Source organism: Lepus europaeus, chromosome 5 (genome assembly GCF_033115175.1).
Source record: "Lepus europaeus isolate LE1 chromosome 5, mLepTim1.pri, whole genome shotgun sequence".
In the NCBI taxonomy this organism is placed as follows: domain Eukaryota; kingdom Metazoa; phylum Chordata; class Mammalia; order Lagomorpha; family Leporidae; genus Lepus; species Lepus europaeus.
In genome coordinates, this window is record NC_084831.1 from 80,251,198 (window position 1) to 80,263,843 (window position 12,646).

General features: G+C 41.4%; 1 long non-coding RNA gene across 1 annotated transcript in view; it reads right to left on the reverse strand.

Annotated features, from left to right (window-relative positions):
- Positions 1–12,646, reverse strand: part of LOC133760840 (uncharacterized) — a 31,511-nt gene that overhangs the window by 4,625 nt on the left and 14,240 nt on the right. The window lies entirely within an intron of this gene.

Consider the following 12,646-nt stretch of genomic DNA (forward strand, 5'->3'; position numbering starts at 1 on the left):
GATTTTATTAAGATAGTTTTATTTTCACTTCACCCTACACAGAATCTAGAATAGTGCTTGATACATAGTAGATATCATACACATAATTACTATATAAGTTGATGAATACCCTCAAAATAAGTTACAATTTTATCCCTTTACATTAAATATTATTCACAAAAATATCATGTGCACATGGTATTATGAGTAATGAAAACTACTTGCCAACACTAACCTGAAATATTACATGAGTTTCAGAAAATTGTATCATCTCAATGGAATTTATAAGGTATCTAATAAAATGTATAGCAACAGTGTGAGTTCTTGAGAGAAAGAGTTATATTGAACAAAAAATGCTTTGTTTAAAAACAAGAAAATTCCAAAAGCTGTTTGAACATCAGAAATGAAGAAGCTATATTAATTTGGGCAGGCATGGAGCTAGTGAGTGAGGAGCTGAGAGACTGCCAGCAACCCTGCAATGCCAAAAACCCCAACTTTTCCACGCTGATCCAACATGGCTGCCGGCTCAGCACACCCATTCCCACCATGCACCTGAGCCTCACTTCCCCTCCTGCGGGAGATGCCATGATGACTATGTGTGTGCTACAGCCCCACACTGAGATACCATGATACTTCCTGGAGATCACCATGTGGGCTGAAGCTTCATACAAACTCTGCTCTATTTGTATATTCAACGAGGGCAACATCCCCTACCATATAAAGGCATGACCCCAACTTTGTCTGAGGCAGCAGCTTTTCCTTCTTCATGGAGACAGGCTGCCTGAACTTACTTCTGAGCGTCTACTATCCCATCAAATAAATCCTGCTCTCCTACACATTTATGTCTTCACCTTAAATTCTTTCACACACAGATGAGAGAAAACCCCATCAGGGAACATGGTTCCCACAATAATATGATATATCTGGAAAGGTCAAAACAAAATCCTGAAACATTAGCGAACCAAACACAGAATATTTAAAAAACAGTAATATTTCATGCCCAAGTTGAATTTATCCCATAAATCCAAAGATGATTTAATATCAGAAAATCATTATATTTACCATATTGACAAATTTAAAAGAAAAATTATATGATCACCTCAATATACACGGAAACATGCATTATAATTCAATCACCATACTTCATCCAAAATGAAACTTTGAACCAGTGGATGGGACATCTTTGTCTCTTGTTCTGTCTCTCTTCCTTTCAAATAAGAAATTAAAATAAATTTTTAAAGTATTCATTCTTTTAAAAATTTATGTATTTATTTGAGAGGCAGAGTTACAGAGAGAGAGAGAGGGAGAGACAAAGAGAGAGGTCATCCATCTGCTGGTTCACTCCCTAAATGGCCACAATGGCTGGTGTTGGGTTGATTCTAAGCCAGGAGCCAGGAGCTTCTTCCAGGTCTCCCACATGCATGCAGGAGCCCAAGCATTTAAACTCTCCACCTCTGCTTTCCCAGGCTACTAGCAGAGAGCTGGATTGGAAATGGAGCAACCAGGACATGAACCAACACTGCTATGGGATGCTGGCCCTGCCAGTGGAGGTTTAACCTATAATACCACAGTGCCAGCCCCAAAATAATAAATATTAAAAATTAAAAAAATGCACACTTGAGTGGGCATTGTGGTGCAGCGGGTTAAGCCACCATGGCACCAGCATCCCATCCCCAAGTGCTCATCTGAGTCCTACTTACTGTGCTTCTGATCCAGCTTCCTGCGAATGTGCCTGGAAAGCAATGGAAAATGACTCAAGTACTTGAGTTCCTGCCATCACTTGGGAGATAAAGATAGAGAGTTCCTGATTCTGGGCTTCAGCCTTGCTTAGCCTTGTCTATTGTGGGCATTTGGGGAGTGAACAAGCAAATGGAAACACATACTCTCTCTCTTTTTCCACCTTTCAAATAAGTAAGTAAATCTTTTAAAAATATGCACACCAGGGCCAGCACTGTGGTGTCCTAGGTTAAGCCTCTGCCTGTGGTGCTGTTATTACATATGGGTGCAGGTTCTACTCTTGACTACTCCACTTCTGATCCATATCCCTGCTGGTGGTCTGGGAAAGCAGCAGAGGGTATCCCAAGTGCTTGGGCCCCTTCAACCACATGGGAGATCTAGAAGAAACTTGTGGTTCCTGGCTTTGGATCTGCCTAGCTCTGGCCACTGAGGGCATTTGGGGAAGGAACCAGTGGATGGAAGACTTCTCTTTCTGTCTCTCACTCTCTATGTAACTTTGCCTCTCAAATAAATAAATAAATATTTTTAAAAATGCATATCATTTAACAGTCTATCTAGATATATTTTTGTATTCCAGCAAACATGGAGCAAGATCTTCACCATAGCATGGTTTTTAAAGAGTGAAACAAACAAACAAAAAATTCTAAGCACCCAGTAGTAGGGGAGTAGACAAGTAAGATGTGGTATATTCTTGTGATGGACTCACACAACAGCTAAAAAAATAAATTACATCTGTCTCTAATCTGTATTAAACATCTCAAATATAAAACATTTAAAAATCACAGAATGATAGGCACACTATGTTATTATATACTTAAATTTAGATACAAATATACTATATTTGTCTGTAAGCATAAAAAATAAAAGTGTTTCTTTAATGTTTACAAGAGATACACTAAGTTCTTCGCAGAGGAAGCTTTGGATGATGAACTAGAAAAATAAATGAGACTGGGAGTATTGGTATAGTTACTTAGGTCTTTTTTTAAGATTTATCTATTTATTTATTTGAAAATCAGAGTTGGAGGAAGGGGAGAGACAGAAAAAGAGATCTTCCATCTGCTGGTTCACTCCTCAAATGGCCTCAATGGCCAGCCCTGGGCCAGGCCAAAGCCAGGAGCCAGGAGCTCCATCTGGATCTCCCACGTGGGTGGCAGGAGCACAAGCACTTTGGCCATCTTCCACTGCTCTTCCCAGGCCATTAGCAGGGAGCTAGATTGTGAGTAGAGCACCAGTAGGGATATGAACTGGTGCTCATATAGGATGCTGGCATTGCAGGCAGTATCTTTTACCCTCTATGCCACAACATGGGACCCATTATTTAGGTATCTAGCTTCAACAGTAGTATTTTATTCTTTAAAAAGGCTAAGATAATATTTTAATTTACATTTGTTATTTCCATTATCAGGAAAATAAGAGTTTTTCTACACTATTCTTTTTTCCTAGGTTTCTTTTTTTTTTTTTTTTTTTTTTTTTGACAGGCAGAGTGGGTAGTGAGAGAGAGAGAGACAGAGGGAAAGGTCTTCCTTTTTGCCATTGGTTCACCCTCCAATGGCCGCTGCAGCTGGCGCATCTCGCTGATCCGAAGCCAGGAGCCAGGTGTTTCTCCTGGTCTCCCATGCGGGTGCAGGGCCCAAGGACTTGGGCCATCCTCCACTGCCTTCCCGGGCCATAGCAGAGAGCTGGCCTGGAAGAGGGGCAACCGGGATAGAATCCGGCGCCCCAACCAGGACTAGAACCCGGTGTGCCGGCACCACAAGGCGGAGGATTAGCCTGTTAAACCGACTTTTCCTAGGTTTCTAAAAATTTCTTAAGCCACCATCTACAATAGCAGCATCCCATATGGGTGCTGGTTCAAGTTCCAGCTGCTTCACTTCTGATCCAGTTCTCTGTTAATGTGCATGTGAAAGCAAGAGAAGATGACCAAGTGCTCGGGCCCCTGCCACCCATGTGGGAGAGAAGCTCCTGGCTCCTAGCATCAGCCTGGCCCAGCCCTGACTGTTGTGGCCATTTGATGATTGAACTAGCAGATGCAAGACCTCTTTCTCTTTCTCTCTCTCACTCTCACTCTCTCTCCCTCTCTCTCTCTCCCTCTGTAACTTTGCCTTTCAAATAAATAAATATTTTTTTTAATTTTTTTTTTGACAGGCAGAGTGGATAGTGAGAGAGAGACAGAGAGAAAGGTCTTCCTTTTTGCCGTTGGTTCACCCTCCAATGGCCGCTGCGGCCGGCTCATCGTGCTGATCTGAAGCCAGGAGCCAGGTGCTTCTCCTGGTCTCCCATGCGGGTGCAAGGCCCAAGCACTTGGGCCATCCTCCACTGCCTTCCCGGGCCATAGCAGAGAGCTGGCCTGGAAGAGGGGCAACCGGGATGGAATCCAGCGCCCCAACCAGGACTAGAACCCGGTGTGCCGGCACTGCAAGGTGGAGGATTAGCCTGTTAAGCCACAGCGCCAGCCAAATAAATAAATCTTTTTAAAAAATTCTAAAAGACAACTAACTGAGCACCAAAAAGGAAACCTGTTGAAGTGAAATGGACACTATGAGAAACAGTGACTTGATTGGCCCTTGTCCTGACTGTTGATGTACAATTTAATACTTTATCCCTTTTAGTATTTTTTTTGTTCTACTTAATACTATTGGGTGAACTCTGTAATTACCACACAATTATTCTTAGGTGTTTGAATTTAACTGAAAAGTGATCTCTCTTAAATATAAGAGTGGAAATAAGAGAGGGAGGAGATGTACAATTTGGGACATGCTCAAGCTGACTTGCCCCAAATGATAGAGTTAGAAATGTGCCAGGGGATTCCAATTCAATCCCATCAAGGTGGCATGTACCAATGCCATCTCACTAGTCCAAGTGATCCATTTCAGTTCACAATTGATCATACTGATAGGTCTAAGAGTCAAAGGGATCACATAAACAAGACTAGTGTCTGCTAATACTAACTGATAGAATAAAAAAAGGGAGAGAATGATCCAACTTGGGAAGTGTGATATACAGCAAACTCATAGAATGGCAGTTGTCTTAAACAGCACTCTGGCCTCAGAATCAGCCCTTAAGGCATGCGGATCCAGCTGAAAAGCCCATGAGAGTATTTTAGGCATGGAAAGCCAAGACACTCTGGCAAAAAAAAAAAAAAAAAAAAAAAATGACCTAAATGAAATATCTCTGTGAGTGAGATCCCAGTAGAAAGAACAGGGCCATCAAAGAAGAAGGTACCTTTCTCTGAAGAGAGGAGAGAATTTCCACTTTGACTACAACCTTGTCTAAATATAATCAGAGTTGGTGAACTTAAAAGGCTTCCATAGCCTTGGCAACTCATGACAAGAGCCTAGGGAGATTACTGATGCCATAAACAAGAGTGTCAATTTGTTAAGTCAACAACAGGAGTCACCGTGCATTTACTCCTCATGTAGGATCTCTGTCCTTAATGTGTTGTACAATGTGAAGTAATGCTATAACTAGTACTGAAACAGTATTTTTCACTTTGTGTTTCTGTGTGGGTGCAAACTGTTGAAATCTTTAATTAATATATACTAAATTGATCTTCTGTATATAAAGATAATTGAAAATGAATCTTAAGGGCGGAGCCAAGATGGCAGAATAGTGAGGGCATGCACCGATAGTCTGGGAAAAGATAGTTTAATAAAAGTGGAGTTACTGTAGCCTCAGAAAAAGGCTCAGGGAAAAATTGCAGAGGAAACTCTCCCGGATCTAGTGGATGTGACACAGAGGACCTATGGGGAGAGCAAGGTCACCCACCGCGTGGAAGCCCAGCCCCGCCGCAGAGCCGCCGCCGGAGCCCAGCCACCGTGGGGAACCCAGCCGCCACGGGGAGCCCAGCTGTGGGAGCCCAGCTGCAGGGGCAGGAGCCCAGCCGCAGAATCCACACGCCAGCACTGAAAGGGGAGCTCTGGAAACCAAGGTGAGACAGGGCGCTCGTCGGGCACCACTGCACCAGCCACCGCCGCCCTTCCCCTAACCCACCCTGGGACGGACATTGAGACACGCATGACCAAGTGAGGGAGGAAATAGAAAATGGAACAGAGTGAGTAGCACCTGCGGAAAGAGTGCGCAATTCAGGGGGACTAATTGAGGGACTAAACAATCCAGGATCCCTCCCCCAAATCGGAGCTGCAGCGGGCGGGAAGCAGCCATCTTGTTTGTTTACATTCGGGCTTAAAGGAGAGCTGCTTCCCCTGCCACACTAACCTTCGGGGGCGGAGCCCAAAGGTGGAGTGGAGCAACACGACACCTTGCGAAGGGGCAGGCAGTGAGGGAGGGCAGCTCAAAACCCTGACGCCAGTCTACTCAAGTTACCAGAAAAAAAAAAAAAATCTGAAAAGCGCCCTCGGGAAGAGAGCAGGATCCAGGGGGCGAACTGAGGGATCAAAAACGCCAGGATCCTTAGGAACCGCCCAACCCACAATCAGAGCTGCAGCAGGAAGAGTGCAGCCATCCTGTTTGTTTACATTCGGGCTTAAAGGAGGCTGGCCTCTGCTCCAAAGGGGGAAGCAGCAGGGGCAGAGTCCAAAGGTGGTCTGGAGCTACTTGACACTCCTCATGCAGGAGGTGCAGTGAGAGAGAGTGGCTAACCAATGAACCCCAGGCACAGACACATAAGGGCAAACATAGGAACAAGGAAACCGGCCCCTAAGGGGTGGAGATTGACACTGCAAAGCCCTGACACCAACCCACGCAAGCTACAAAAATAAATAAATAAATAAATAAATAAGTAAAAAATAAACAAACTCTAGAAGCAGAGCAGCCTGCTTACACTGGATATTGGTACAGACTCACAGCAGTCTATAGCAGAGGGAAATCAACCAGAAAAACCACCCAGACAGAATGCCAAAAAACAAAACAAAAACCCACAATAAGAATACAGAAGAACATATAAACTCGCCAATGGAGCAAACTAAACCAACCATAACAGAGGCTGAAGAAGAATTTAAAACCATGCCAGAAAAAGAATTCAGAAAATTAATAATCAGATTACTTATAAATAATGAGAAACAGTGTCGAGAGCTGAACGAAAAACAAGCCCAAGGATTAGAGATCCTAAAGACAAGCCAGAATGAAATACTGGAAATGAAAAACTCAATTGACCATATAAAAAACACCGTGGAATCCCTCGGAAATCGAACAGATGAAATAGAAGACCGAATATCAGAATTTGAAGACAAACTTCCAGAAATAATACAGTCAGTTCAAACGCAGGAAGAAGAAATTAAAAAATATGGTCGGAGACCTACAAGATTCAATCAAACGCTGTAATGTTCGGATAATAGGAGTCCCTGAAGGGGTGGAAAGAGGGAATGGATTGGAAGGTGTTTTCAATGAAATAACATCAGAAAACTTCAAAGAAAGACAGCTGGATAACAACAGCCAAATTCAACAGATAGCCAGGACTCCGTATAGGGTAGACCAGAAGAGAAAATCACCGTGACACATTGTGGCAACACTCAGCTCAGTGACACACAAAGAACAAATCCTAAAATGTGCCAGAGAAAAAACGACAAATCACATTCAGGGGTAAGTTAATCCAACTCACCACAGACTTCTCATCGCAAACACTACAGGCAAGGAGACAATGGCATGATATATTTCAAGTTTTAAAAGACAAACAATGCCAACCTAGAATACTATACCCTGCAAAGCTATCATTTATGAATGAAAGGGAAATAAAGATCTTCCAAGACAAACAGAAACTAAAAGAATTTGTATCCACACATCCAACCCTACAACACTTGCTCAAAGACGTGCTGCACACAGAAATACAAAAACAAGAACTTCACTACAAAAAAAAAAGCGAATGTAGAGTAACCTACAAACAAAGTTCAAAATACATAAACAGCTCGTTTCAGGAATCATGAATGGGAAAAGACAGCACTTAACAGTAATCACACTGAATGTGAATGGTCTTAATTCTACTACCAAAAGACATAGACTAGCTGATTGGATCAAGAAAGAGAATCCATCTATATGCTGCCTTCAGGAGACACACCTTATCAGCAAAGATGTACACAGACTGAAAGTGAAAGGATGGAAAAAGATACTCCAAGCTAACAGAAATGAAAAAAGAGCTGGTGTGGCCATCCTGATATCAGACAAAATAGACTTTAACATAAAAACTATTAAAAGAGACAGAGAAGGGCACTTTATAATGATTAAAGGGTCTATCCAATAGGAAGACATTACTATTATAAATGTATATGCACCTAATTACAGGGCGCCTGGCTACCTGAAAGAATTACTAAAGGATTTAAAGAGAGATATAGATTCAAATACAATAGTAACAGGGGACTTCAACACCCCACTCTCACCAATAGACAGATCAACCAGACAGAAATTCAACAAGGAAACAACAGAGTTAATTGACGCTATAGACCAAATAGACCTAATAGATATCTTCAGAACCTTCCACCCCACAGCCACAGAGTTCACATATTTCTCCCCAGTACATGGAACGTTCTCTAGGATTGACCATATGCCAGGCCATAAAGGGAGCCTCAACAAATTCAAAAAAATTGAAACTATACCATGCAGCTTCTCAGACCATAGCGCAGTGGAACTCGAAATCAACAACCCAAGAATCTCTATACCATATCCAAATATATGGAGAATGGACAACATGATCCTAAACGAACAGTGGGTCATCGAAGAAATTAAAAGAGAAATCAAAAGATTTCTAGAAACAAATGAAAATGATAACACAACCTATCAAAACCTGTGGGACACAGTAAAAGCAGTGCTAAGAGGAAAGTTTATAGCAATTGGTGCCTATATCAAGAAGCTAGAAAGGAACCAAACAAATGAACTCTCCATGTACCTCAAGGATTTAGAAAAACAGCAGCAAGTCAAGCCCAAATCCGGCAGGAGGAAAGAAATACTAAAGATCAGAGAAGAAATAAACAGAATTGAAACCAAAAAAACAATACAAAAGATCAACAAAACCAGGAGCTGGTTCTTTGAAAAAATAAACAAAATCAACACACCATTGGCCCAACTAATCAAAAAAAGGAGAGAGAAGACCCAAATCTGTAAAGTCAAAGATAGTAATGGAAATGTAACAACAGACACAACAGAAATAAAAAGAATCATTAGAAACCACTACAAAGAGATGTATGCTAACAAATTGGGGAACCTGGAAGAAATGGATAGATTCCTGGACACATACAACCTTCCTAAACTGAGCCATGAAGATATAGAAAATCTAAACAGACCCATAACCATGGAAGAAATTGAATCAGTAATAAACGCACTACCAAAAAAGAAGAGCCCAGGACCAGATGGCTTCACTGCTGAATTTTACCATTTAGAGAACAACTAACCTCAGTTCTTCTCAAATTATTCAAAACGATTGAAAGGGAGGGAACCCTCCCAAATTCTTTCTACGAAGCCAATATCACCTTAATTCCTAAGCCCGGAAAGACACAACAGAGAAAGAAAACTACAGACCTATCTCCCTGATGAACATAGATGCAAAAATACTCAACAAAATTCTGGCAAACAGAATCCAACTGCACATCAGAAAGATCATTCACCCGGACCAAGTGGGATTTATCCCTGGTATGCAAGGATGGTTCAATATTTGAAAGTCAATCAATGTAATACATCACATTAATAAATTGAGAAACAAAAATCATATGATTATTTTAATAGATGCAGAGAAAGCATTTGACAAAATACAACACCCTTTCATGATGAAAACCCTAAGCAAATTGAGGTTAGAAGGAACATTCCTCAACACAATTAAGGCAGTCTATGATAAACCAATGGCCAGCATCATATTGAATGGGGAAAAGTTGGAGGCATTTCCATTGAAAACTGGCACCAGACAGGGATGCCCACTCTCACCATTGCTGTTCAATATAGTCCTAGAAGTGTTAGCCAGGGCCATCAGGCAAGAAAAAGAAATTAAAGGGATACAAATGGGAAAGGAGGAAGTTAAACTATTCTTATTTGCAGATGACATGATACTATATTTAGGGGACCCGATAAACTCCTATAAGAGACTATTGGAACTCATAGAAGAGTTTGGTAAAGTAGCAGGATACAAAGTCAATGCTCAGAAATCAGCAGCCTTCGTATACACAGATAATGCCAGGGCCGAGGAAGAACTTATAAGATCAATCCCATTCACAATAGCCACAAAAACAATAAAGTATCTTGGAATAAATTTAACCAAGGATGTCAAAGACCTCTACGATGAAAATTACAAAACACTAAAGAGAAATAGAAGATGACACAAAAAAATGGAAAAACCTGCCATGCTCATGGATTGGAAGAATCAATATCATCAAAATGTCCATTCTCCCAAAAGCAATTTACAAGTTCAATGCAATACCAATCAAAATACCAAAGTCATTCTTCAAAGACCTAGAAAAAACGATGCTGAAATTCATATGGAGAAACAGGAGACCGAGAATAGCTAAAGCAATCCTTTACAATAAAAATAAGGCTGGAGGCATCACAATTCCAGACTTCAAGACATACTACAGGGCAGTTATAATCAAAACAGCCTGGTACTGGTACAAAAACAGAGGGATAGACCAATGGAACGGAATAGAAACACCAGAGATCAATCCAAACATCTATAACCAACTCATACTCGACAAAGGACCTAAAACCAACCCCTGGAACAAGGACAGCCTCTTCAACAAATGGTACTGGTAAAACTGGATGTCCACATGTCGAAGTATGAAGCAAGACCCCTATCTTACACCTTATACAAAAATCCACTCAACATGGATCATAGAACTAGAGATGCGCCGTGACACCATGAAACTAATTGAGAGCATAGGTGAAACCCTTCAAGATATTGGAACAGGCGAAGAATTCCTGGAGAAGACCCCAGAGGCACGGGTAATCAGAGATAAAATAAACAAATGGGATTACCTCAAATTGAAGAGTTTCTTTACAGCAAAGGAAACAGTCAAGAAAGTGAAGAGGCAACCAACAGAATGGGAGACGTTATTCGCAAATTACACAACAGATAAAGGATTAACAACTAGAATCTACAAAATGATCAAAAAACACCACAGAATCAAAACAAACAACCCAATAAAAAAATGGGCCAAGGACCTTAACAGACATTTTTCAAAAGAGGAAATCCAAATGGCCAACAGACACATGAAAAAATGCTCAGGATCCCTAGCCATCAGGGAAATGCAGATCAAAACCACAATGAGGTTTCACCTCACCCCAGTTAGATTGGCTTACATACAGAAATCAACCAACAACAGATTCTGGCGAGGATGTGGGGAAAAAGGGACACTAATCCACTGTTGGTGGGAATGCAAACTGGTAAAGCCACTATGGAAGACAGTGTGGAGAGTCCTCAGAAACCTGAATATAGCACTACCACAGGACCCAGCCATCCCACTCCTTGGAATTTATCCAAATGGAATTAAAGGGGAGAAAAAAAGAGCCATTTGCACCTCAATATTTGTTGCAGCTCAATTCACAATAGCTAAGACATGGAATCAACCTAAATATCCATCAACGGATGGCTGGATAAAGAAACTATGGGATATGTACTCTATGGAACACTATATAGCAGTAAAAAACAATGAAATCTGGGCATTTACAACAAAATGGAGGAAGCTGGAAAACATCATGCTGAGTAAAATAAGCCAGTCCAAAAGGGACAAATATCATATGTTCTCCCTGATCGATGGCAACTAAATGAGCATCTAAAATGATACCCATTGAAGTGAAATGGACACTATGAGAGACAATGACATGATCAGCCCTTGTCTAGACTGTTGAGGAACAACTTACTGTTTTATTCCTTTTAGTAATTTTGTTGTTGTGGTTGTTGTTGTTGTTGCTCTGTTTGTTCTACATAACACCACTGGTTGAACTCTGTAATCAATGCACAATCATTCTTAGGCATTTAAAATTAACAGAAAACTGATCTATGTTAAACATAGGAGTGAATAAGAGAGGGAGGAGATACATAGGTTGGCACATGCTCACTCAGACTTACCTCCAATGGTGGAACTAGAAATGTGCCAGGGGATTTCAAATCAATCTTACCAAGGAGGCAGGTACCAATGCCAGCGCACTTGGTAAAGTGATAAGTATAAATACACAACCGATCAAAAAGATAGGGTATGTGTCGAAGAGATTTCACAAATAAGACCAGTGTAAGCAAATAATGAAGGATAGAATTAAAAGGGAGAGAATGATCCTGTGGGGGAAGCAGGACACACAGCAGACTCATAGAATGGCAAATGCCCAAAACAGCACTCCTGCCTCAGAATCAATCCTTGGGACATTCGGATCTGGCTAAAAGGTCCATGAGAGTCTCACAGGCATGGAAATCCATGACACGGTGGCAAAAAACAATCTAAATGAAAGACCCTGGTGAACAAGACCCCAGCAGAAGGAACAGGCTATCAAGGAGAGAGGCGCCTTTCTCTGAAGGGAGGAAGGAACCTCCACTGTGACACAGCCTTGACTAAACAAGTTCAGAGTCGGTGAACTCAAGGAACTTCCACAGCCTAGACAGCTCATAGCAAGAGTCTCGGGTGATTGCTGATGTCATAAATAAGAGTGCCAATTATTAAATCAACAACGGGAGTCACTGGGTACATGCTCCCCACGTAGGATCTCTGTCCTTAATGTGTTTTACTATGAAACTTAAAAACACTACTAGTTGAACAATACCCTATACCTTGTGCGGTTGTGTGAATGCAGCCTGTTGAAATCCTTGCTTAGTATATACTAAGTTGATCTTCAGTATATGAAGGTAATTGAAAATGAAACTCAATAAAGGGCGGGATGGGAGAGGGAGAGGGGAGGGCCACGGGAGGGAGGGAGGTTGGGGGGGAAGCCACAACAATACAAAAGTTGCACTTTGTAAATTCACATTTATGAAATAAAAAAAAAGAAAATGAATCTTGATGTGAATGGAATG